This window comes from Pipistrellus kuhlii, unplaced genomic scaffold (genome assembly GCF_014108245.1).
Source record: "Pipistrellus kuhlii isolate mPipKuh1 unplaced genomic scaffold, mPipKuh1.p scaffold_m20_p_1, whole genome shotgun sequence".
Classification (NCBI taxonomy): domain Eukaryota; kingdom Metazoa; phylum Chordata; class Mammalia; order Chiroptera; family Vespertilionidae; genus Pipistrellus; species Pipistrellus kuhlii.
The window spans coordinates 15,990,375-16,017,894 of NW_023425404.1; the positions used below are offsets into that span (position 1 = coordinate 15,990,375).

At 38.9% G+C, this 27,520-nt stretch overlaps 1 protein-coding gene across 2 annotated transcripts in view; it reads right to left on the bottom strand.

Annotated features, from left to right (window-relative positions):
- Positions 1-27,520, bottom strand: part of EXD2 (exonuclease 3'-5' domain containing 2) — a 61,392-nt gene that overhangs the window by 33,633 nt on the left and 239 nt on the right. The window contains exon 1 of one of the 2 annotated variants that reach the window (XM_045579356.1): positions 11,024-11,181. The exons of the other annotated variant lie outside the window; for it this stretch is intronic. The gene's annotated coding sequence lies outside the window, so the exon portion shown is untranslated. Of the gene's footprint in view, positions 1-11,023; positions 11,182-27,520 lie in introns of those variants that run through there. 2 annotated transcript variants of the gene reach the window in all.

Consider the following 27,520-nt stretch of genomic DNA (forward strand, 5'->3'; position numbering starts at 1 on the left):
CTAGAGAAAAATGGTGTTTTCTTTTTGTTTCTAGGATGAAGTTGTTTTTTCTGGAACCCTCACAAAGGCAATAGGGAACATCTAATTATGGCTAATTAGCTCCAGGAGTGTTTTCCTGCTGCATTAATCTGCTTAACTGTTAAATAATGAAGGTAAATAGGAGAGACACTTGTTTCAATAATGTATTACTCGTTAGCAATGTATTTTGTACCATAGCCATTATAATAATGTATGTCTTTTTTTTATAACAACCACAATACGTTTATATTTAAAATCGTTCTCTCAACCAGCCTTTATCAGCAATAAAGTGCTAGTATGTGAGGCAGCTAGCGTGTGCTGCGTGCTATTGCTTTGTCAGAAAATGTAAATCAGAAGGAGAAATGAGATGTGCATAAACAATATAAAGTATACTAATAGCTGCCATTGGCTGAATATGTGATCACAGTGTACTAGGAACTTTGCATATTTTATCTCGTATAATCTTCATAACAGCCTAGTAAAGATTTTATCTCGTATAATCTTCATAACAGCCTAGTAAAGCAGGGCTATTTTTAGTGCCATTTTGCATAAAATTAAGAAGGTTAAATAAATTTCTCGGTAACAAAAACAAGCAAGCATTGGAGCTGGGAATCAAACCTCAGGGTGTCTGAGTGCGAAGCTTGTTGCCCTCAGCCTCTATTCTATCCCCTCCAGCACAGGAAGGAGGTTCTAAGTTCCACTAGATAAGTAACCATAAAGGGGGAGTTTCTGGCAGATGTAGGGGATTAACTCCCTCATTTTAAAGAGTAAATGCGAATAATTAAAACCACATACTCACCAGAAAGCCTAAAATGAAAAAACAAAACAAAAACCAACAGTATAGATCAAGTATTGGCAAGCTTGTGGGGTAACTGGAACTTTAATATGCTGCTGAAGGAAACATAAACTGGCACAATCACTTTGTTGAAATGTTTGGCAGTATCAGCTAAAGCTGAATGTACGCAAGCCTTTTCCCAACAGTTTCCCTCCTAGATATGTATTCAACAGAAATGTGTCCATATGTTCACTGAAAGAACATGTACAAAGAAGTTCACGCCCATACTTTGTACTAATGCTGAACTGGAAACACCCAAATCGCCAGGCTGTTAAAAGTCAAAGTAATCATTAGTCTTTTTTTTTTTTTTTTAAGGTATTATATGTATACATATCTTACCATTGCCCCCTCCTCCACTCCCATACTTGCCCTCCCTCCCCAGAGTTTTGCGTCCATTGATTATGCTTATATGCATGTATACAAATCCTTGGGTTGATCTCTTATCTCCCCCATATCTCCCTACCCTCCCCGCTGTAATTTGACAGTCTGTTTGTTGCTTTACTGTCTCTGTATCTATCTTTTTGTTCATCAGTTTATAATGTTCTTTATTATCCATAAATGAGTGAGATCATGTGATTTTCTTTCACTGACTGGCTTATTTCACTCAGTCATTAGTCTTGGTGGAGTAATGACTGGAGGAGAATATGGGAGGTTCATGAAGTACTGACAGTGTTCTGTTAATCTGAATGCTGGTTTACATGTATGTTCAGGAGGCATATTTGTAGTCACTTTTCTGAATGCATATATACTTCAATAAAAAAATTTTAATGCCCTGGCCTTAGTGGAGTATCGTCCTATATACCAAAAAGTTGTAAGTTCCATCCCCAGTCAGGGCACATACCTAAGTTGCAGCCCCAATCCTTGATGTTTCTCACTCATATTGGTGTGTCTATCTGTCTCTCTCTCTAAATCAGGTATGGGAAACCTCCTGCCAAGGGCCATTTGGATATTTATAACATCACTAGAGGCCCAGTGCACGAAATTCATACATGGGTAGAGTACCTGGCCTGACTGGCAATCAGGGCCTATCAGGGCCATCCAGCTGCTGACCAGGGCCTCCCTTTGTTCTGCACCGCCCCCTGGTGGTCAACACACCTCATAGGAAGTGATCTGTTTCCTAGTTGAACTCCCTCAGGGACAATTTGCATATTAGGCTTTTTTATATATATATTTGTGGGCCATACAAAAATATCAATTTAAAAATTAGCCTGCTGTATTTGGTCAGATATGTAATTAACTCACCCCTAATGCCTTGGCAGGGCCAGACCAAATGATTTTGCGGGCCTTATACAGTGTGCAGGCCAGATGTTCCCAACCCCTGTTGTAAATCAGTAAAAATATATTCTTGTGTAAGGATTTTTAAAAAATACTAAAACAAGTATTTAATGAAATTAAAGGAGTGTCAAGTTTATAAACCCAATGGGGAAAAAAAGATCAGGAGAGAAGATAATAACAGACAAACAAATGCTAATATAATTGTAGAAGATAGATTATAATGGCAGAATATTGACATGTGAGGGATCCCATAATGAACTTTCTGGGTCCATAAGTAATCATCCTTCATTGAAAACCCAATCAATAAAGCTCATCTGTGCAGAAAGAATTTCCAATCAACTTTTTAATACAGTGGTGCCTCACACAACGAACTTAATTCGTTCCAGGAGCAAGTTTGTTATGCGAAAAGTTCGTTATGTGAAATGCGTTTTCCCATAACAATACATGTTAAAAAAAATAATTCGTTCTGTAGCGTAAAATATGCTAAGATGACATAAAAAAGATAAATTTTTTGTTATTATTTTTATTTAGATACATCTAAAAACATAATTTAAAAAAAAAAACCACACATTTTTTTAATTTTAAGACAGACTAAGTAGAGTCTACCGAATCTTGCACATCTTCATCCATTTTCTGCTTTTTGGCCAATGGTTTCATGAAAAACCTATCCAAAGTCGTTTGTTTTTCTCTTTTCTCCAACATCTGCCGGAAATAACGGACAAGAGTATCGGAGTAAAGATCGTTGATCCTGTTTGCTTCAGCTGAATCCGGATAGTGGGCATTGGTAAACTCCTGAACTGCTTTCCATTTGACCAGGATGTTCTTGATGTCAGCAGTTGGGATTGGTTGATTGTTTGATTGTTGCTCCTCGTTATCAGATGACGCTTCCCTTTGAGCATTGTCCTGTTTCATTTCAACAGAAATCACCTTCCTGCTTTTTTTAGAAGCCATGATATAAAAAAAATATTGAGTTTAACTTAAAAGGACGACTGCCGTGATACGTGCGTGATTTAATTCGTAATGAAGAACGATTGCCGCGATACGTGCTTAAGTTAAGCACAGTGACTAACGACTGCCTGCAGTGCCTGCGCGGAAGGATGCAATACATCGGCAGCGATCGTGGAAGCTCGGGCGACTTCGTTGTGTGAAACGAAGTTCGTTGTATGAATCATGAAAGGAAGTTCGTTGTGTGCAGCGTTTGCTGTGCGAGGCGTTCTTTATGCGAGGCACCACTGTACTTCACTCTTTGTCTTAGTCCATTTCGGCATTTATAGCAAAATACCATTGACTAAGTGGCTTATGAAAAAACAGAGGCTTATAGGCTTTGCTTATAAACAGAGGCTTATTTCTTACAGTTCTGAAGGCTAGGAAGTCCAAGATCAAGGCGCCAATAGATTTATTGCCTGGTAAGTGGTTGCCTCCAGGTTTATAGACATCTTTCCTTTTTGTTGTGCCTTCACTTGGGCAAAAGAGTCGGGAGCTCTTTTGGACCTCTTTTATGAGGCGCTAATCCCATTCACGAGAGCTCCACCCTCATGACTTAATCACCTCCCAAGGCCCCTGCCTTATGATACCATTATGTATATTGGAGTTAGTTTACAACATATGAATTTTGAGCAGACATAAAACATTCAGTGTAAAACATTCTTAAATATGAAGATATCCAAGAATTGCCAGTCATTGCAGGAATGCCTTCAATATTATTAACATTTTCTTTTTTTAATTATTTATATATTTTATTGATTTTACAGAGAGGAAGGGAGACTAGAGAGTTAAAAATTTTGATGAGAGAGACATGCCCCCCTACCCCTACTAGGAATCAAGCTTGAAACTAAGGTACATGCTCTTGACCAGAAACAAACCCAGAACCCTTCAGTCCGCAGGTCAACACTCTATCCACTGAGCCAAACTGGCTAGGGCTAAGATTTTTGAAGGAACATGTATAGATATCCACCCAGCATTTTGAGGTCTCAGCTATTTTTCAAACATAGGAAGATTTAAGAAAATTAATTTTTATTTAGCCCATTATGCAATTTCCTACAAATTGGGAGTGAAATGCTATCATACAGATCTCATTCTCTAGCCATATTACAATTAAGTTAGAAATCAATAATAAAATTATTTTTAGAACTCCATATATTTGGAGATTTAAAAAAACAACTGAAAGATCAAAGAAGAAATCTCAATAGAAATGTATAATATTAGATTTAAGAGGTAATAAAAATACTACATATGTGAGAATTTATAGGTAGGTATAGGTAAATTAATAATCTATGATTTTACACTAGAAAATAAAACTCAAAATTAATTATATAAGTAATTGGCTTAATACATTAGAAAAAAACAAAAGAATAAATCCAAAATTCTGTAGAAGGAAGAATATAATGATCAGAGAATAAGTTAAAATAGAAATAGATGTAATATAAGTGGCAAAAAAACTAAGGTTAGATCTTTGAAAAGATAAAATCCTGTGAGATGGATCCAGATAAAAGATAATATTAGGACTAAATGATGTCCTGGCTCATGTGACTCCGTTGGGCATCATCCCATGCATGGAGAGGTCACTGGTTCAATCTCCAATAGGGGCTTGCAGGAGGCACCGATCTCTCTCATTGAGTTTTCTTTCTCTCCCTCTCCCTTCCTTTTTCGATCTCTCAAATCAATAAAAGCACACTATTTTTTAAAAGAGAGGGACAGCCTGGCTCGTGTGGCTCACCAATTAAGCGTCGACACAGGAACTAAGAGTCACTGGTTTGATTCCAGGTTTCCAGCTCAATCCCCAATAGGGGTACATGCAGGAGGCAGGCAATCAATGATGTTCCTTTCTCACAGATCTCTCTATTCCTCTTCCTTCCCTTCTCTCTCAAAATCAATAAAAACATAAAAAAGCCATTTTAAAAAGGGGGACATCACAAAATACAGCAGAGATTTAAGAAACAAAAAATAAGAGCTACTTTATGCTAAAAATATTAAACGAGAATGAAAAGGCAAGCCACAGATTGGGAGGAAATATCTGAAAAACACATATTTAATAAATATTTGTTATACAATCTATACAAAAAACTTTTGGAAACTCAACAATCCAATTAAAAATGAATGAGAGACCCGAATAGACACTTCACCAAAAAAAATATGATCCAAATAAGCACATGAAAAGATGTTCAACATTACATGTTACTAGGGAATTGCAAATTAAAAAGACAATGAGACACCAGTGTTTCATAAATTAAATCCTATTAGAATAGTGAAAATCTAAATGCTGACAACACTAAATGCTAAAGATATGGAGCAACAGGAACTCTCATTCATTGTGGGAATGCAGAATGGTAGTCACCTCTGAAAATATTTTGTCAGTTTCATACAAAGCTAAACATAGTTTTACATGCCCTAACTGGTTTGACTCAGTGGATAGAGCATTGGCCTGTGGACTAAAGGGTCCCATGTTCAATTCCGACAAGGGCATGTATTAATACCTTGGTTGCAGGCACATCTCCAGTAGGAGGTGTGCAGGAGGCAGCTGATCGATGTTTCTAACTCTCTCCCTCTCTTTTCCTCTCTAAAAATGATAAAAATATATTTAAAAACAAAAACAAAAAATAGTTTTATGATACAGCCCAACAATCATGCTTCTAAACATTCACCTAAATGAGTTAAAAACAAAAACCTACACATAAATATTTAAAGCAGCTTTAGTCATAAATTGAAAGTAACCAAGATGTCCTTCAGTAGATGAGTGGATAATCAAACTTTGGTACATCCATACAATGGAATATTATTCAGAGACTGGAGGCCTGATGCATGAAATTCGTGCAAGGGGCTCGGCCCCCGCTGCCACAGCTGCTGCTTGGACCCCTGCCACTGCGGCTGCCTCTGCTGCTGCCACCACTGCTTCGTCCTGAAGATCGTACAGAAGGGCATCCGGTCTAATTAGCATATTATGCTTTTATTATAATAAGATAATGAACTATTAAGCCACAGAAAGACATGGAGGAAACTTAAATGCATATTGCTCAGTGAAAGAAACCAGTCTGAAAAGGGTATAGTGTATGATTCCAACTATATGACATTCTGGAAAAGGGAAAAGTGTGGTGACAGTAAGAAGATCATTGGCCCTGATCAGTGTGGCTCAGTTGGTTGGGTGTTATCTATGCACCGAAAGGTTGCCAGTTCAAATCCCTGTCAAGGCACGTGCTCAGGTTTCAGTTTGATCCCTGGGTGGGGGATGTGCAGGAGGCAGCCACTCTCACATCAATGCTTCCCTCTCTCTCCCTCTCTTCTTTCCTCTCTCTCAAAAAAATTGTCTTTCTGTTTAATAAGAAGATCAGGGGTTCCTTCGGAGGGAGGAAGGTGTGCATAGGATTTTTAGGGCAGTAAACTATTCTGTATGATATTGTAGTAATGGATACATGATGCATGTGTCAAAACCCATAGAACTCTGCAAAACGAGAAAACCTTAAAATCAACTGTAGACTTCAGTTGGTAATAATGTGTCAATATTAACAAAGATCACACTATGTTAGTAATAAGGGAAATTGTATGAGGGTGGTTAGGGAGGTGTATGGGAACTCTCTGTACTTTCTGCTAAAATTTTCTGTAAAGATCGAACTGCTCTAGAAACAAAATTAATTTTTAAAAAAAGATCATACTGTGAACTGCTTGATTTATCTATAAACGCATTATGAATTTATTCATTGAGTCTAAGGACAACCTCATGCCAAACATTGGGAAATCATGTACAGAAAACTCAAAAGGAACTGTGGCAGGGAGTGGCCTGCCTCAGAGCCATCCTCCTCTTATGCTTAATAACAGAAGGCAGGAGATTTTAAAATTGCACTTACAAAAACATTTTGTCTCCATTGAGAATGAGTATGACCATGTCACTTAAGTTCTGGCCGATGAAGTATAACTAAAACTTTTTGCATTGGACTTATGATAAAGTTCCAAAAAAGAGTGCAGACAACTACCACAGGGATTTTTTTTTTTGTGTGTGTGTGTGTGTGTGTGTGTGTGTGTGTGTGTATGAGTTTGTGGTTGTTTTGCCATTTTGTCATTGCCTTTCTACTTATTTCAGGCTAAGATGAGGGTCTGACTGTAGTGGCACCTTGACAATGATGGAAGCCAAAGGCTTAGAAATATAGAATGGAGAAGTAACAAAGCCTGGATCCTTTAAGCCTTCTGTCATTTTCATATTAACACTAAATTACCTAATTCTGGACTTTTTTTAACTGAGAAAATAAATTAAATTTTTTTTATTAATCCTTACCAGAGGATATTTTTCCATTAATTTTTAGAGGAAGTGGCAGGGAGGGGAGAGACATAGAGAGAGAAGCATGGATATGAGAGAGACATCCATTGGTTGCCTCGCTCACACACCCTGACTGGGGCCAGGGATCTAGCCTGCACCCTAAGAACCCGTCCTTGACCAGAATTGAATCCAGGACTCTTCAGTTTCAGGGGTCTATCCACTGAACCAAATCAGCTAGGGCAAAACTAATTTTTAAAAGCCACTGCAACCAAATCTTTGTTACCAGGAAAATAATCCCTAACTGATATAGGAAATGAAAGCTACTAATAATGAATGAGTGCCACACAGGTCAACTAAAACCTGTTGAATAGAGTATCCAGCGCTGAAGCTACACAAGAAAGGTTTTTAATATGGTACCTTTCTTGGATTTGTTTAGCGTGTTGAAAATAAAGGTCAAACTTAGAACCACTAATTAGGCTCTTTCTGAAAAACTATTTCCTTCTATTGAAATTCTATTCATACTTTCTGCCCACAGATCTCTTCTATAAACTTTTGTATTATGAAGATTTAAAAAACCTGTAGCAAGGCACTCAAGAAGCTTGCCAAGCTAGTTGGAAACATAAAAGACTTAGCAAGTGAGGACAGGGTATCCTTTTTTTGATAGTTTAGTAGAGATATGGGGAACTGTTTTTCTCCTAAAGAACTGGAATGAGACTACCTCTTGGGAAAGATGCCTGTATTCATTTCAAAAAAATTCCATGAAGAATGAGGGTGGAACACACATGTCTCCAATGGGACAAGTTCACCTAATAATAGGGGATGGGAAGACTGGTGAATCAGCATTCCTTTGGTTCTGCAGTGAGTGCTGTCATTGGGCTGAGTGTTGATCTATGAACCAGGAGGTCACAGTTTGGTTCCCAGTCAGGGCATAAGCCTGAGTGATGGGCTCAATCCCCAATGTGAGGCACATAAGAGGCAGCTGATCAATTGGTTCTCTCTCAACATTGATGTTTCTATCTTTCTCTCCCTCTCCCTTCCTCTTTTAAATGAATAATTAAAAAAAATATATCCTATATAATAAAAGGCCAGAGGCCATAAGCATCATGACCGGAACAACAGCTAGACCAGTTGCCATGAGGTGCATTGAACACTTCTAGGTGCCTCCTCCGTGGCCCATAGGTTCCAATTGCAGCAAGGTGGGTGGCAGGTGGTGTAAGGTGGTGAGTATGGCGAGGTGGGGCAGCACACATGGGGCAGGCTACCTTGTGTAATTTCATACGTTGGGCCTCTAGTCTATATATATAAAAGGCTAAGTGACTGTCCAACTGTCTATCTAACCAACTAGTCAGTTCATATGACACACACTGGCAATTTAAAAAAAAAAAGCATTGACTCACATATGCATATACATATAAAGCTCTCACTGGCACCAATCGCATGGGATGCCAGAATGTACCTGAAGACCAACTATTGGCACAACGTACCTCTGAAGCCAAAAGAAAGTGACATCATCGACAGAATATTGTTTACTTATTAATATATATATATATATTATTTTCATATACATTTTACTTTCTTTCATCTCTGAAACTTCTATGAAAGGGCAAATAGCGATATTAAAATATTTTGTATTTTAATTTTATACTATATTATATATACTATTTTGACGCGTAATTTTTTGCAGTAATGTAATTACTGCACGAATCTTTCTTCTAATTAATTTCCTTTCAATGTGCATGAATCCATGCACCAGGCCACTAGTATATATATATAATTTTATTGTTAATCCTCACCAGAGGATATTTTTACATTGATTTTTAGGGAGAGTGAAAGAGAGAGGAAAAGACAGAAACATCAAATGTGAGAGAAACACATTGATTGGTGCCTCCTCTACAAGCCCCAAGTAGGGCCCAAGGCTGGGGAGGAGCCTGCAACCAAATTACATGGCCTTGACAAGAATCAAAAACCCAGGACCCTTTGGTCTGCAGGCCAGTGTTCTATTCAATGAGCCAAACCAGCTATGGATGTGTGTATCGTAGCTGGATGTGGGAGATCAGAAGCAGAGGTAGCCTTGACTAGTATTCTCAGTGGTTAGAGCTTTGGCCCGCAGATAGAGTGGTTGCAGGTTTGATTCCCAGTTAAGGGTATGTCCCTGGGTTGCAGGCCTCCCATGGTTGGAGCACATGCAGGAGGCAACCAATTGATGTGTCTCTCTCACATCTATGTTTCTCTTTCTCCCCATCTCTCCTTCCCTCCCACTTTCTCTAAAAATCAATGGATTAAAAATCTATTTCATAAGTAGTTAAATCACCAGATTTTCCCCCTGGATCCCAAGTAACTGTCCCTCCATGGCCTTTGAAGAATGCTTAGGATTGATTCCTGGAAAGGGTATCTTGTCTGCTTAAGAATAGGGTGCCATACTAAAAATATGAGGATTCAGTGAAAATTATTTACTTTCGAGACTATTGCCTTACTCTCACATCAACAACCAATGTTCGAAGCCAAGTATTCAAGAAAACTTTTTAGATAATTTTGTTAAGAGCATATACCAAACTTTTGTTACTATCTTGAGACAAGAAGAAGGCTTATTGTAAGGTATAGGAGAAAGTATATGATATTGTACTTCTAAGTGGAGTAAAAGATGATTGGGAAATAGAAAGCTATGCATTGTTTTAAATATACCCTTCCATTGTTTCAAATACAATGAGGTTTATGCCTTTTATTGTTTTTGAACTAAATTTATCAACCCCAACAGATCTTTTCACACGCTATATACTCCAGCTCCTCTCTACTGCTCACTTCACATATATTCTACTTCTTTCTCTTTCATTTAGTTACTGATGCTAGAAACTTGTAAAATGCCCTAGACTCCTGCCTCTCCCTTATCCCCCTTTTTAAAAAAATATATATTTTATTGATTTTTTACAGAGAAGAAGGGAGAGGGTTAGAGAGCTAGAAACATCAATGAAAGAGAAACATTGATCAACTGCCTCCTGCACGCCTCCTACTGGGAATGTGCCCGCAACCAAGATGCATGCCCTTGACTGGAATCGAACCTGGGACCCTTCAGCTAGCAGGCTGATGCTCTATCCACTGAGCCAAACCGGATAGGGCCTTATTTTTTTGGATGTACTCAACAATGTTCGTCTAACTGCTGGTTATAAAGAAATTGTTCCTCAGCTTCCAACCTGCCCACCCATACTGTGTTTTGTGGTGCCGAGGCTGGGTCTCTGAAATTCCCATTTATCCTCTGCCAGGCTGACTCTCTGTTAGATTCTGCAAACAGTGGGAGATCAGAAGCAGGAAGAAGGGAGAAGAAACTTGCTCCTTCCTGTTTGCTTCCTGTTTCTATCAGTGTCGCCCAGGCAACAGTTCTTCCTGCCAGCACCAGCAGTTGGTTCTAGCTTTGGATTTCTTTACATATTCCCAGAGGGAGCCTCATCACATTCCTCAGAGATACCAGTACCAGTTAGTCAGCCACCCGCCTTAGAGGTCAGGGTCCCAGCACCACAGGGCCCTCCTCGGAGCTACTGAGGTGCAGAGGTAAATCCGCAGCATGTTCTCCGCTAGGTCCAGGGCCGGCTCTCCGGGGCCTCTACAAGTGTTTGGTCCCAATAATCCCAACCTTGACCCTTTACTATCCTATCTACTTCTTGCAGTTTCTACATCTTTGTTCCACTTTTCCTTGTCAATTCTCCAATACATATGTCTCCAATAGCTCTTTACATTAATTTTCTTAGGTAAGATAACTGCCATAGTTCTCGCTTCTTTATAGAAACCTAATATAGGAAATGGCCCCAAGAGTGGTTTTAGGAAATAGACTTTGAGATAGAGAATTGTGGGTTGGTTTGGTCATATCCTTAAACTCAAATTCAATGTTGAGCAACTTGTCAATGGGATATGGGATGTAGTGGCATCATAAGTAATCAACTTCACAACTTCAGCAATGCTCTAGAGCCACATTTGACCGTCTGACAGTAATAGTGACTATAATAACTGTGGGCTAGGAGTGGTAGCATTTGATTTCACTGAAGAAATTTCATAAATGGAGAAAGGAAAATAAATAAATAAATAAATAAATAAATAAATAAATAAATAAATAAAGCCCTAGCTGGTTTTGCTCATGGATAGAGCATCAGACTGCTGACCAAAGGGTCCCAGGTTTGATCCCAGTCAAGGGCACATACCTAGGTTGCATGCTCCTCCCCAGCATGGGCCCTGGTTAGGGGACATGCAGGAGACAATCAATGTGTCTCTCTCACGTTGATATTTCTCTCTGTCTTTCCCTCTCTCTCTAAAATTAATGGAAAAATATTCTTGGGCAAGTATTAAAAAAAAAATAAGAAGAAAGAAATGGAGCCCGGGCAGCATGGTAAAATGGTTGAGCATCAATCTACCGTGTTTCCCCAAAAATTAGACATCCTCTGAAAATAAGACCTAGCACATGGAAAGATAATACATCCCCTGAAAATAAGACCTAGTGCAACTTTGGGAGACAAAATTAATATAAGACACTGTCTTATTTTCAGGGAAACAGGGTATTAATCATTAACCAGGAGGTTGCGGTTTGATTCCCCATCAGGGCACATGCCCAGGTTGTGGATTTGATCCCTAGAGTGGGGCATGAAGGGGGCAACCCGTCAATGATTCTCTCTCATCATTTATGTTTCTATCCCTCTCTTCCTCTCTGAAATCAATAAAAACATATTTTTAAAAAGAAGAAAAGGAAATTTCAAGTCATTAAACATTCAGAACAAAAGCTTCAATAGTAGCCTTAACAGAAATCCTTATTTTTGTACCTGCAGATTAATCTTGCTGAAAATTAAACACAAAATTGTGCAGTTTCAAAATTACAACATTAGTTGATTTCATAGCCTTGCTACAAGTCTTTAAAATATAGGGTATTGATTGGGAAGGGTTTGATACTAAAACTTGAAATGGGGATCACACAACAAAATCAAGATTCTAGGATGCCCAAATTTCTCTAACCCTCCAGTATCAGTGGAAAGCATAAGCATCAGTATCACCCTTACATCCCTTGTTTAAAAGCCCTGTAATAACATCATCTGAAGGATTTCTATTTTCCTCAAGTTTCACCCCAACCACTCATTGTTATCTCATGATATTAGCTCTGGATTATTTTTATTTTTTAATATGCTTTTATTGATTTCGGAGAGAAAGGGAGAGGGAGGGAGATATGGAAATATCAGTAATAAGAATCACTGACTGCCTCCTGCACACACACACCCCCCCCCCGCCACACACACACACAACTGGGGAGAAGCCTGCAACCTAGGCCCGTGCCCTTGACCGGAATTGAACCTGGGACTCTTCAGTCCCCAGGCGGACACTTTATCCACTGAGTCAAATGGGCCAGGGCTGGATTATTCTTTATTGTGAGGAGATGTCCTGTGCATTGTAAGATATTTAGCAGCATTTACTACCTATAAAATACACACTTCAAATAAATAAATTATAAAGACACATAGTTTGAAAGTAAATAGAGAAAAATATGCAAATAGTAAAGCATAAGAAAGTGGAATGGCTATATTAATATCAGATAAATTAGATTTCAAGACACGGGTACTACGGGAGGTAAAAAGGGATATTTTATAATAACAAAAGTATCAATATAATAACAAATATCCTATATAATAAAGGCTAATTAGGTCAAATAGCAGAAGGACCATCCAGATGACTCTCTGGATAACCTTTCGGACAAAGCCAGGGCTGTGAGGGCCGAGCCCCTTGCATGAATTTCGTGCATTGAGCCTCTAGTAATATAACTATGTATATACCTATTAAAAGAGCCTTCAAAGATGTAAAGCAAAAATTACAGAATTAGCCCTGGCTGGGTAGCTCAAGTACTTAGAGCATCATCCTGATATGCCAAAATTGGGGGTTCAATCCCTACAGGACACATACAAGAATTAAGTAATGAATGCATAAGTAAATGGAACAACAAATTAATGTTTCTCTCTCTCTCAAAAATCTATGCATAAATTTTAAAAAATAAAATAATTATCTTGGTCTATAAATACCAAACAAACTGTTATTTTCTCTCAGAAATGAGGGGAGAGTATAAATATGAGTTTTAGCTTATTACCTAAGTTTAAAAACATTCTTTTCAATGTTGGAGATACTTGAACACACTTTCCAACTAAATGGAAAGGCCAGTAGTATTCGAGTGGATTATTTGGGAAAAGAAGGGATAAACGATGAAACAGAGACCAAAAGAAGATAACATGGGATGGTGCCAGAGCACAGTGAAAGCACTGTACTTACATAAGAGGAGTTTTGCCACGGGGAGACCTAAAAATTAGGAAATTCTCAACGGATGGCCTCTATGATCTTTGTGAAGCAGATGGAGAGGTCAGGGGTTGGGGAGTGTGCTCAATTTGTGAGGGTTTAAGAAATATATGATGGTGTCATTAACAAGGTTATTTAATCCTCACATCAGTCCCATAAGGTGTTATCTCCTTCACAATATTATTCCATTTTACAAATGTAGAAATGGAAGCACAGAGATTATATAATTTGCACAAGACTGATGAAGGATGGAGCCATTTTAGGAAGCTATATCTAACCAAAGCCTTGCTGGCTTCAATGAACTGCACCTGTCTAGGCCTCACATTCCCCGACAATGAAGCAGTCATTGTCTCAAGCTGCTCCATCCTCAAGTAATGGCCCCCGCAGTGGAGTAGGACAGGCAGGCACATCCAGGGTGTGCGTGATGGATGGTCCACTGGGATGTTAAAAGAAAATGTTAGATTTCTATTTATATATTTTTAAATCTAAAATTGAGCTTTGCCACTGCTTAATATACAGATGGACACTGCAGTCCTTATTTAGTCTGGATGCCAGCTGCTTATGAGTCATATGGGTATCTTGAGGGAGACAGGAGTTCCACGGTGCAGATGGATTGATAGTGGTGCTTGCACTTATTATTTTTTTTGTGATTAAGGTATGATGTCAATGAGTTCATTTCTGAAGGGGGGGAAAAAAAAAGACTTTTACATAGCAGAATCTTTATACAGTGGTGGGCTGTGATGAAATAGAATTGATGAAAAAGATATTTGGCTCCACTCAAAGACTTGCTGGTATTTCTTGTCTGAGTATTAAAGTAGTTGTCAGAGCCTATAAATAACTTGCACTTTTCTTTTACAAGAAGACAAGTGCATTCAAATTTTGCTGACTTTTTCAATGATGATAAGGTGGCTGTCAGAAGTATGCTATTTTATAGATACTAAAAAACAATGTTCTAAAACTGCTCCTTCAAGATAAAATTAATAGTGTAACAACTGAGAAAACTGTTTTTTGAAAGTTACTGCAAATGAATATTTTGAAAAATTATTTGGTGGTGTTCTTTTTGCCAAAAAAAGTATAGAGGAATGTCACTTCTAAAAATGCTCATATTTGCACACACAACACCTTGGAAATAGTTCCCTAATATTTTTAAGTATATCCTAAATAAAAGAGAATCGGTAGATTCTAAATATATTTGTCAAAAGTACATCTTCTGATTAATTTGCAAATGCAGCTGATAAGTATCCTGAAAAATAAAAATTAACCAGCTGAATTTCAATAAAATGAAGATGGAGAAGTCAAGGGTTTGGGGGACTGTGCTCGATTTATGGAGGTTTGAAGATTAGTTTCATGTTTGAATAAGACCAGTCTCACTATAACTTCTAAACTCTCTCATGTGGCCTATAAAACTAATGATTCATAAGCTGCAAAAACCCTTGCATTGTCAAGCTTTTTCTCCAATTTCCTACTTTATTAAAATCTGACTCTTTAAAAAATATATATATATTTTATTGATTTTTTACAGAGAGGAAGAGAGAGGGATAGAGAGTTAGAAACATCGACCAACATGCCCTTTACCGGAATCGAATCTGAGACCTTTCAGTCCACAGGCCGACGCTCTATCCACTGAGCCAAACCGGTCAGGCCCATTTTTTGATTCTTATATATGCCCTGACCTGGGATTGAACCCATAATCTTTGTGTATCAGGATGATGCTCTATTCAACTGAGAGCTACATGGCCAGGGCTGGACTGCTCAATTTATTTTTATCTCAACATCCTTCTCCTTGACTCCACCTAAGCCGCCCCTCCTCCCATCACCCTTTGGCCCTGTCTTCAACTATAATTGTGCCTGTTTCAGAATCTCTAATTAAAGCATCTTTGTCAACCACAACCTCCTCTCCCACCAAAGTGCCTGTTAGCTACTCCTACAACTTTCTTCGGACACTTATTCATTGATCCTGATCAGCTTTCTTTCTATTCCTTTCTAGTTTCCCCTTCTGATTTAGCTTAAAGTACAGTAGTCTATAATTTCATTATTTTGCCAAAAACCTAAACTCCTTTGTTCTTTTTTTTTTTTTTTAACTTCATCTACCTGGAAAGTCCCTAAACCTGAATGAACTGCGTTACCTGCTTTCTCTACGGCCCTGGTTATGAGCAGTTTGTTCACTGCTCTAGAAAGCCAAACAAGAAGGGCAATTTGGTTCCCGAGAACCTCCCAATCAACCCCAACATCATCCAAACTAGGTCTTCTCACTTTCCTAGTCTTCACTGTTAATTCAAACAGTCCCTCTTTCATCAAACGTTGGTTGCCCTCTCCTCCCCCACACTCCCTGTAGATGACCTTGCCCTCCTCCTTCACAGAACTGAAACCATCATATGTGCACTTCACATTTCTTACAAACATATAATCCTGCCTTCACCTGCACCCATCCTGTCTTCCTTCACCAGGTTTTTTTAATAGAGATTGTTTACATTTTTATTTTTTCTACATATTTTTTAATTGATTTTGAGAGAGAGAGAGAAAAAATGAGAGGGATAGAAAGATAGACAACTCGATGAGAAACATCATCATTCAGCTGCCTCCTGCTGGGGATCGAGCCTGCAACCCCAGGCATGTGCCCTGACCAGAATCGAACCAGCGACCTCTTGGTTCATGGGTCCATGCTCAACCACTAAGTCACACCAGCCAGGCTAAAAATTTAATTTTCAATTACAGTTTACTTTCAATATTATTTGGTATTAATTTCAGGTATACAGCATAGTAGGTAGACAATCATATAAAGTGTTTCCCCTGATATTTCCAGTATCCACCTGGCACCATACAGAGTTATAGCAGAATTATTGATTATATTCCCTCTGCTCTACTTGATTTACATCCCCAAGAGAAGCTGTCCTTTCTCCTAATTAGGACCAAATTCCTTTCCTGTGCTTTGAATCTCCTCTGCCCTGATTTCTCAGAACTCCTCCCTGTGTACTATACAGTCTTATTTCATCTGTATATATTTTTCACTTCTCCATTTTTTCTATTAAAACAAAAACAAACAAACAAAATTCTTCCTGAGTCCTAGGTTCCTCTTTAGCTACTTACCTAACAGCCTCTATTTCCTTTCCTTCCACTTACTATTCAGTCAGTTCTCCTCTGGGTCCCGCTAATGCATCCCTGAAGGAGTTCTGACTGAGATTCCTGGTGTCTGTCTCACTGGAAAATATCCCTCCCTCCAGCTTCTCCTAAAAATTAAGCTTTATTTTATATCACTGGTAAAATGTTGGTGTCAATAAACCCAGTATTTTTTACTGGTAGTCATCTCATTGACTTTTCAGCATCAATTGATACAATTGGCCACTCTTGTGTTGAAATGCTTTCTTGTCCCAGATTCCATGACAATACTCCTCCAAGTTATTTCTTATACTTCTAGCCACTCCTTCTGTCTTCTTGCAAATGTATTTTCCTCCTTTTAAGCATTATCCCTAAGCATCTCTCAAAGCTCAGTCCTAGGCCTTCTTTCTTCCCTATTCTTTCCCCTTGATACTTCTGAATCTTCTTGCCTGTGCCTAGGACTTCACCACTTCACCACAACCTCCATTGACACCAACCTCAAACATGCATCTGAGCTCAGGCTACTTGTCAACTCTTCTTAGAAGTCTCTGAAGCACCTCAAATTTAATGTGTATATAACTGAACTCATGGTTTTCCCCTCAAAACAGCCTTTTCTAAGGGTTCTATTTCAGAGAATAGTTATGCAAGTAAAAAACCCTGACATTTCAGCCCTAGCCAGTTTGGCTCAGTGGATAGGGCAATCGGCCTGTGAACTGAAAGGTCCCAGGTTCGATTCTGGTCAAGGGCACATGCCTGGGTTGTGGGCTCTGTACCCAGTGGGGGACTTGCAGGAGGCAACCGATTCATGATTCTCTCTCATCATGGATGTTTCTATCTCTCTCCCTCCCTCTTCCTTCCTCTCTGAGATCAATAAAAATATATTAAAACAAACAAACAAACAAACAAAAAACACCCTGGCATTTCATTAGGTCCTGTCCTTAGTCCCCCCACTTTCTCTAATCTATCACCAAATTCTATCTTTGTATATTAAACCCATTTACTTCTCTCCAAGTCCACTTTCACTAGCCTTATCTAAACTACCATCTTTTCTTCTTTGTGCTTCTTAATAACCTACACTAACCCCCCCCCTTAGCCCTCTCCAATCATGTCTTCATAGTAGCCAAAATAACCTTATCAAATGCAGATCTGATCACTTCAGCCCTCTGGTTAAAACCCTGCAGTGATTCTTAGATGAAGACTGAAATCCTTAACAAGGCCAGGCTCCTGCAGAATCCAGCAGCTATCTATCTAATTGCATCCTCCTCTGATAGCACATTTCCGTTCCCTATGTGGTCAGTCACCATGGCCTTCCTCTAGGTTTCTCCACCCACAGAGCCTTTGCATGTGTTGGTGCCTTTGCTTGGAACATGCCTTCCCAACCAGCCACGTGGCCTCATTTATACCTAACTTTCCTTCAGATTATAGCTCTCCTTAACCTAACAGGATTCTCCTATTTTAACCTATCATCATCATCATCATCATTATCACTAATACTCAGATGTGTTTGTAGTCAGGCACTGATCTAAGGGCTCTACCAATAAGAATTCATTTATCATAACTCCATTAATATATGTGGAACTGAGTTATCACATACGTTTATGTGATATCACAACTGTTATCTTCCTCTTGTGCAAAATGGAATAATACTTCCTTCATGGGGTGGTTGAGAATATTCAATGAGTTAATATCGGTGAAGGACTTGGAACAGTGAGAGCCACATAAGTGCTCAATAAAAGTAATATAATCTTAAGAAATGAGGGACCCTTGTAATAATATGAACAATAAAGATTGATTAAAAAAAAGTAATATAATCTTATATTTACTGCAATTCTATCTCTGTCCTGTAAGTACTATAAAAATTGGTCAAAGTTGTCTTTTCTTTGCTCATTATTACATCTCTTGTGTCTACCTAGGGCAGTGTTACATAGAAGGTGTTCAATAAACTCCAAATTTCTTGAATGACTTGATAATTCATGTCCAATCACACAGGATTTTTATAAAGATAAAAACATATTTTTTAAACTATTTTTTAATTTATATTTTATTGATTTTTAACAGAGAGGAAGGGAGAGAGATAGAGAGCTAGAAACATCGATGAGAGAGAAACATCGGCCAGCTGCCTCTTGCACACCCCCTACCGGGGATGTGCCCGCAACCAATGTAGTAGTACATGCCCTTGACTGGAATCGAACTTGGGACCCCTCAGTCCGCAGACCGACGCTCTACCACTGAGCCAAACCGGCTTCAGCAAGATAAAAACATATTAAAGCAATTTTTAAAATTACACAAGTAGATAAGTGGATTAAAAAAAAGCTATGTACATTTATACCATGGAATACTATGCAATAATAAAAAAGAAGAATCTCTTACCCTTTGAGACAGCATGGAAGGACCTGGAGAGTATCATTCTAAGTGAAATAAGTCAGAGAAAGACAAGTATCACATGATCACACTCATATGTGAAATCTAAGTAACAAAATAAACTGATGAATGGAGTGGATCCAGAGACAGAAGCACGGAACAGAGTGAGGAATCTCAGAGGGAAGGCAGGGGAGGGTGGGAGGTAATCAACCAAAGCCCTTTCATGCATATATTATGCAGAACCCATGGACATAGACAATAGGGTGCTGAAGCCTGGGATGGGGTGGAGGGAGGGGGCAGGGGCAGGCTGGAGAGAGTCAATGGGGGAAAGAGGGGGTCATATGTAATACTTTCAGCAATAAAGAATTATTTAAAAAATTACACATGAATATAAAAATGTTAAATATTTAGAAGATAATGCCAGCTGTAAGTATGAAAGGAATCTTAGGACAGGAAAACTAATGTAGCCTAGATTTGTGGAAGGGGTTCATGGAAGAAATAGACCTCAAAGTACATATAGGATTTGGGAGAGCAGTGTGAACATAGAGATATTTAGGGAAGAATGGGCTGCCAGCCTACTTGATTGGTGTATGGTGAGTAACAGGAAATCTAATTATAGATATGGTGGAAACAAGTCAAGGAGGGACTTGACAGGCAGATAAAGGAGTCTGGATTTGATAGGACAGAGAAAAGGGAAAGTCTTGAGCAGAGGGATTTCAGAAAGATTGCTTCACTGGGGAGCCAGGAACTCTTTTTGATGCTGTAGATTCAATGGTGATCAAAACACGAGAATATAAAACAGAAATCAACAAACAAGCGCTGCACTGGTGGCTCAGTTGGTTAGAACATCATCCCCATACACCAAGGTTTCAGGTTTGATCTCTCAGGTCAAGAAACATACAAAGGATCAACTAATAATACATAAAGTAAGTGAAACAACAAATTGATGTCTTTCTCTCTCTCTCTCTCTCCCTCTCCCCCTGTTCCTTTATCTCTCTCAAATCAATCAATAAAACATTTTAAACATCAACAAACTCATAGACACAAACAACAGTATGATGGTTAATGGAGATGAAGGAGGGTAGGGATAAGATGAAGAGGCTAAATGGGGTCAAATGTACGGTAATAGAAGGAGACTGGACTTTTGGTGGTGAACACACAATGGAACATACATTTAATGTATTACAAAATTGTACACCTGAAACTTAAAATAATATTATTAACCAACTAGAGGCTCAGTGTGCAATATCATGCTGCTGGGCCCACCTGCCTGCCCTCTAGCTGCCAGCCTTGCTGCAACTGCAGCCTGTGAGCCATGGGGGAAGGCCGGAGAGGTGCTCGACGTACCTCATAGTCACGGGTCGTTTTGGTCATGATGCTTCTTGGCCTTTTATTTTATTTTTAATATACTTTATTGATTTTTTACAGAGAGGAAGGGAGAGCGATAGAGAGCTAGAACCATCAATGAGAAAGAAACATTGACCAGCTGCCTCCTGCACACCCCTCACCACTGGGGATGTGCCCACAGCCAATGTACATGCCCTTGACCAGAATCGAACCTGGGACCTTTCAGTCCGCAGACCTACGCTCTACCACTGAGCCAAACCGGTTTTGGCCCATAGAAACAATTTAAATATGATCTCTGTCCCCAAAATCTTCTTGTTTCCCCTTGAAAATATTTAACTTTGGGGAAGGATTATTGCCCAATGTTATTTTCTAAAAGGTGTTTAACACACTGAAGATGCTTAATAAACATTATTCATCTCTGGGAAAGAAATCTTGGCTATTATGACTACATACCCAGTACAGTAAACAATAACTATTTTTAACAGTTTCTTGTGCCATTCATCAGGGATTATTCATGTGGAAGCCTAAAATTAAAAATAAGTAAAAACAGCTGGCTCATAATGATCTCTGTCAAGAAAATGTCAAATATATAAAACCCAGGTGATTGGCATAGAATAGTACAAAAAATATCACTGAGTAAATACCAAATGAATAATCTGGCTAGTGAGTATTTCTGTCCACTGCCACTCCATAAAGGTTATTTCAAACTAGATTTCTTCACTCATTGTGAAGGATTATGCATGGTAAACATGAACCAAATGTCTGGAAAGTATGTTGGAATGCAATTTGAAAATTCTAGTAACAAATATTCTGAATTCAACTACTTCACAAACTGGGTATTCACTTCAAGGCCCGTGAAAAATGCCCCCTTGGAAAAATGAATTAGTTCTGGTCTGTGTGGCACGGCTGGTTGGGCATCATCCCATGTACCTAAAGGTTGCCAGTTCAATTTCCGGTCGGGGCACATGCACAGGTTGCTTGATCTCCAACAGGGGGCATGCAGGAGGCAGCCTATGGATGTCTCCTCTCTCTCTCTCTCTCTCTCTCTCTCTCTCTCTCTCTCTCTCTCTCTCTCTCCAACAGGGGGCATGCAGGAGGCAGCCTATGGATGTCTCCTCTCTCTCTCTCTCTCTCTCTCTCTCTCTCTCTCTCCAACAGGGGGCATGCAGGAGGCAGCCTATGGATGTCTCCTCTCCCTCTCTCTCTCTCTCTCTCTCTCTCTCTCTCTCTCTCTCTCTCTCTCTCTCTCTCTCTTCAACAGGGGGCATGCAGGAGGCAGCCTATGGATGTTCCCTCTTACATCTCTCTTCCCCCCCGCCGCCTTTGAAAGTCAATATTTTAAAAATGAATTATAAATCATAACGAAAGGAAATTTGGGGAATTAAAAAATTTGTGGATATTAATCAATGCACTCTTTTTTTGCTAATCTTTACCCGAGGATATTTTTCTATTGATTTTTTATTGATTTCATAGAGGAAGGAAGAGTGAGAGATAGAAACATCCATGATAAGAGAGAATCATTGATTGGCTGCCTCCTGCAAGTCCTCCACAACCTGAGCATGTGTCCTTGACCGGAATTGAACCTGGGACCTTTTAGGTCCCAGGCCGACGCTCTATCCACTGAGCCAAACGGGCTAGGGTTCTATTGATTTTGTTAATACTGCTGCACAAATCTCTTAAAAATATGAACAAAATCACAATGTTATGCAGCTATAATCAAACCTCATAAGATTAATAACACTTTTAATGCCATCTAATAGTACCCAGTTCATATTAAAAATTTCTTTATTTCAATAATAGCTATTTAAAATTAATTTGTGAACCGAGACCGGCTTGGCTCAATGGATAGAGCATTGGCTTGGGGACTGAAGGGTCCCAGGTTCGATTCCGGTCAAGGGCATGTACCTTGGTTGCGGGCATATCCCCAGTAGGGGGTGTGCAAGAGGCAGCTGATCGATGAGTCTCTCTCATCGATGTTTCTAGCTCTCTATCTCTCTCCCTTCCTCTCTGTACAAAATCAATAAAATATATTTTAAAAAAAATAAAATTAATTTGTGAGCTCTCAAGTATCTAATCTAGAGCCATCCACTGTCCCTTCCTCCCTTTTTTGTTGTTGTTGCTAATCCTCACTTGAGGATATTTTCCCCTTGATTTTTAGAGAGAGTGGGAGGAAAGAAGGGGGAGAGAGAGAGAGAAGAGAGAGAGAGAGAGAGAGAGAGAGAGAGAGAGAGAGAGAGAGAGACAGAGAAACACTGATTTGAGAGAAACACATCGACTGGTTGCCTTCTGCTCATGCCTTCTGCACATGTCCTGACCAGGGCTGGGGACTGAGCCTGCTACTGAGGTATGTGCCCTTGACCAGAATCGAATCCAGGACCCTTCAGTCGGAGGGCTGACACTATATACACTGAGTCAAACTTGCTAGGGCAATACACTCTTAAATAACCAATTGGTCATAGAAGAATTCACAAGGGAAATTAAAAAACACCTTGAGATGACTGTATCTGAATAAATATTTCTCAAAAAAAGTTATGCAAATGGCCAAAAAGGAAACGAAAAGATGCTCAACATCAATAGCCATCAGGGAATTGCAGATCAAAAGCATAATGTGAAACCATACACACACTTGTATGATTATAAGAAAAAAGATGGACAATAACAGGGGTTGGCAAAGGTATGGAAAAACAGGAACCCTCATACATTGCTGATGGGAATGTAAAATGGTCAGCTTCTTTGCAAAAACAGTTTGGAAGTTCCTCACAAAGTTAAACAGAGTTATCACAGTGAAACATATTCAAACAAAAACTGTAACACAAATGTTAATAGCAGCAGTATTCACAATAGCCAAAAAAGTGGAAACAGCTCAAATGTCCACACCTATACAATGGAATATAATTGGATCTAGAAAAAAATGGAGTACTGATACATGCCACAAGGAGAACCTTGAAAACATGCTAAATAAAGGAAGCCAGACACAAGGCCACATATTGCCATGATTCCACTCATATGAAATATCTATAATAGAATAGGAAAAATCTATTCCTAAATTGTTGCCAGGAGCTAAAGGGAGGGAGGAATGGGGAGTGACTGCTAAAGTGATGGGGTTTCTCTTAAAACTGATGAAAGTGTTCCAGGATCAGATAGTGGTAATGGTTGCACCACTGTGTGAATATACTAAGCCACTGAATTTTGTACTTTAAAAAGATGAGTTTTAGGGCATGTCAATTATATCTAATAAAGATCTTATTTAAAAAAATGAAAGGATGTATGTCCTATAGATCTTGTTGGAGAAATTTGTATTTAAATATATCAGTTTTGCCTCGTTGGGGAGGCTTAGTGGTTGAGCATCAAACTATGAACCATGAGGTCACAGTTTGATTCCTCCCAGTCAGGGCACATGCCCAGGTTTCGGAACTCAATCCCCAGTACGGGGTATGCAGGAGGCAGCCAATTGATGTTTCTCATTGGTGTTTCTAACTCTCTCCTTTCCCCTCTGTAAAATCAATAAAAACATATTTAAATAGATCAGTTTCTCCCCCCACCACAAATTAAGATAGACTGCTATTTGAAATGACCAATAAATAATGTATCCTTTAAAAGTTAAATGACATTAAAATAAACTATATATATAATGTGCATTATTTGTCTGAATTAATGTCATCTATGAGTAGCAGTTTATTTTAAAGTTGAAAATATTTTTATTTTTTTAAATCCTTACCCGAGGATATTTTTTCCCACTGATTGTCAGAAAGAGTGGAAGTGATAAGGGGACTTGAGAGAAACATTGATTGGTTGCTTCCTGCATGCACCTTGAATATCAAACCTGTAGTCCTTCGGTCCGCAGGCTGATTAACTACTGAGCAAAACCGGCCAGAGCAAAAGTTGAAAATATTTTTAAGTGAAAAATTTCTGAGTGTTAGTATCCATATGTAGCCCTTACTATACTAACATTTAGTAAATGTTTGAGAGTATTTGAATGTTTGAGTATTTTCTTAGGTATTTTTTTTAAACAAACAATTTCTAATGTTTGAGCTTTTCCTTAGCATTCAGTCAGTTTTTAAAAATTTAAAGACTCTTTCACAAGTGGTGTCAGGGCTAAGCAAAATAGAAGTCAAAGAGGAGATGAATTTCTGGGAACTCTACATTTGAACAGTATTCAATCCTTGGTGGAGCGATTAAGTAAAAAGGGTTAAGTAACTTCACTATTTTAATTTTTCCAGGATGAGTTTATAAAATAGTGTTTCAGGGCTTCCTGAGTATGAATGTTAATATACAGAAGTTTCTGGGCCTAAGGAAGAAAAATGGGAATTTTCACTTTTCTCTCTCTTCCTCCACACTATAAATGCCTGTATCAGAAAGGCCATCCTCGCATAGTCACTGAAGTTGATATGTTTGTGTTATATAGTTATGTACAATATTATCAGTTTGCAATAAATGACCCATGGGAGTATGTTAAATTCTTAATAAAAGCAAATAGATTACTATGGGATTTGATCTTCTAAAGTTGGGTTATGTTATAGGTAGGGTTGCCAGATTTAGCAAATAATAATTATTGAAATAATTATTAATTGTTCACCTGAAATTCAAATTGAATTCAGCCTGTGTTTTATCTGGCAACATAATTATGGAAATAAAGAAAGAGCGGTTTTATGTGCTCTCCTTAAAATACAGAAAATAGCTGTAGGATATAAACAGACTGAGTTGTCTACATATCTGTCCTGGCTGGTCAGTGAAAGCTAAGGAAGTTTCCAGCAAAATCCTGGAATTGGGTTGGCATCTGACCAGGTCCTGGTCTATTTTTAGGCTGCGGTAAATGGGGCAGTTATTCCAGAGACTGGGGAAAATCAAGTCCCATTTAAAGTTGTGGAGAAGAGATAAGTGCTGAAAAGGGGAGGGGAGAGTGTGTCTTAAATATTGCCACAATGAAGGCCACACCATTACTGTGCCCATAGCCTTCACCCCAGGCAAATAAGATAGGTATAAATGATGCCCTATTCATTGGAATGAGCCAGAGGACTCCATTTTTTTAATGTGTAAAATAAGTATGCCAAGCAAAGAAACAGTGAAATGGAAAACTGGCCTTGAAATTGTCTGCACTGGAATGAAGACACCTCAAACTCACACTCCCACACCTGAGTCATTGCCTTTCTCTCCAAGTTCCTCCCCACTCCCTGAGTGCTGGCATGTGTGGGCTCTGGATATGTACCCATGAGCAGAACAGACATGGTTCCTGCTCTCAGAAAGCTTATAGCTTATAGCAGAGTGGAGGGCACTATGATATAATCACAAAATAAATGATTAATTATACACTATGACATTGCTATGTAATGACAAGATAAATGATTAATTAGACACTATGATATTGCTATTTAATCAAGCTGATATACTGCTGGTATACTGATTTTTATTTTTATTTTTTTAAATATATTTTATTGATTTTGTACAGAGAGGAAGGGAGAGAGAGAGTTAGAAACATCGATGAGAGAAAGTCATCGATCAGCTGCCTCTTACACACCCCCTACTGGGGATATGCCCACAACCAAGGTACATGCCCTTGACCGGAATCGAACCTGGGACCTTTCAGTCCCCAAGCCGACGCTCTATCCATTGAGCCAAATCAGTTTGGCTGGTATACTGATTTCTAAAAAAAATATTTTATTGATTTTTTACAGAAGGGAAGGGAGAGGGATAGAGAGCTAGAAACGTTGATGAGAGAGAAACATTGACCAGCTGCCTCCTGCACACTCCCTACTGGAGATGTGCCTGCAACCAAGGTACATGCTTTTAACAGGAATCGAACCCGGGACCCTTCAGTGTGCAGGCCAAGGCTCTATCCACTGAGCCAAACCAGTTTCGGCAGGTATACTGATTTTTTATGAGGCCATTATATTAAACATGAATGAAGCATCCTGAGAATAAAATTAACTTTTTTAAAGCACTATACATTTTCCTATTTAGGGAAATAATATCCCATTTAAACCATAGTTTCTGGAATTTTGTGAATTGCTGTTAACTTCAGCAATATTTGTGATAATGTTGACTTTTAAATTAAACATTTACTTGCATATTTGTCATTAGTATAGCAGTAATTTTTTAAATTTTTTTTTTTTTTTTTTTTTTTTTTTTTTTTTTTTTTACAGAGCTACCTGGCCAGGAAAAACTTTTTAAAAAATATATATTTTTAATTGATTTTTTACAGAAAGGAAGGGAGAGGGATAGAGAGCCAGAAACATCCACCAGCTGCCTCCTGCACACCCCCTACTAGGGATGTGCCCACAACCAATGTACATGCTCTTGACTGGAATCGAACCTGGGACCCTTAAGTCTGCAGACCGATGCTCTATCCACTGAGCCAAACCAGTTTTGGCAGTGTAGCAGTAATCTTGTTGTCATTGTACAAAAAAATAAAAGTAGGTGATTTTTCTTGATGGGTGAATGTTTTCCATGTTCAGTCCATCTTTTATGGCAGTATACTAAACTGACTACTATATGCCATCTCTAAGACAGAGCATGTAATTTCTGTGAAATTCAAAGGGCAAAACTGATGCCTGCCTATTCTAGTAGGTATTGCCATTTAAAGATAGAGGATAGCTCCTTGGAAAAGTACTACAACACACTGAAAAGGGGGCTTTTCACTGCATCTGGTAGAATTCCAAAGCACTTAACCTCACTGGGGTCAAGGCCAAGGCTCCCAGCCTCCTGACGTGCAGCTACTTCTGGCCTGGAACCAGCTGCTGGCTAACAGCTGTGCAGCCTCAGACCCCCGCACTTCAGACCTGGAAGAGGACCTCACCGCGCCCAACGAAGCAACATATACATATTCCTATTTTCTAATAACGCTTCTTGTGTCTCGCCAATACACTTGGATCTAATGGGCACAAGTCCCCTCTGCATCTTAGATCGTCCTCAAGTCGGTTTTGGCAATTTTCTTTTCACTTCTTGACACATCCTCCTCCCACCCTCTTTTCCCGATAATGCTCCATTATCTACCAGACGTTACAATTTAGCCTTTTTCCGAATAAATAGCTGGAGAG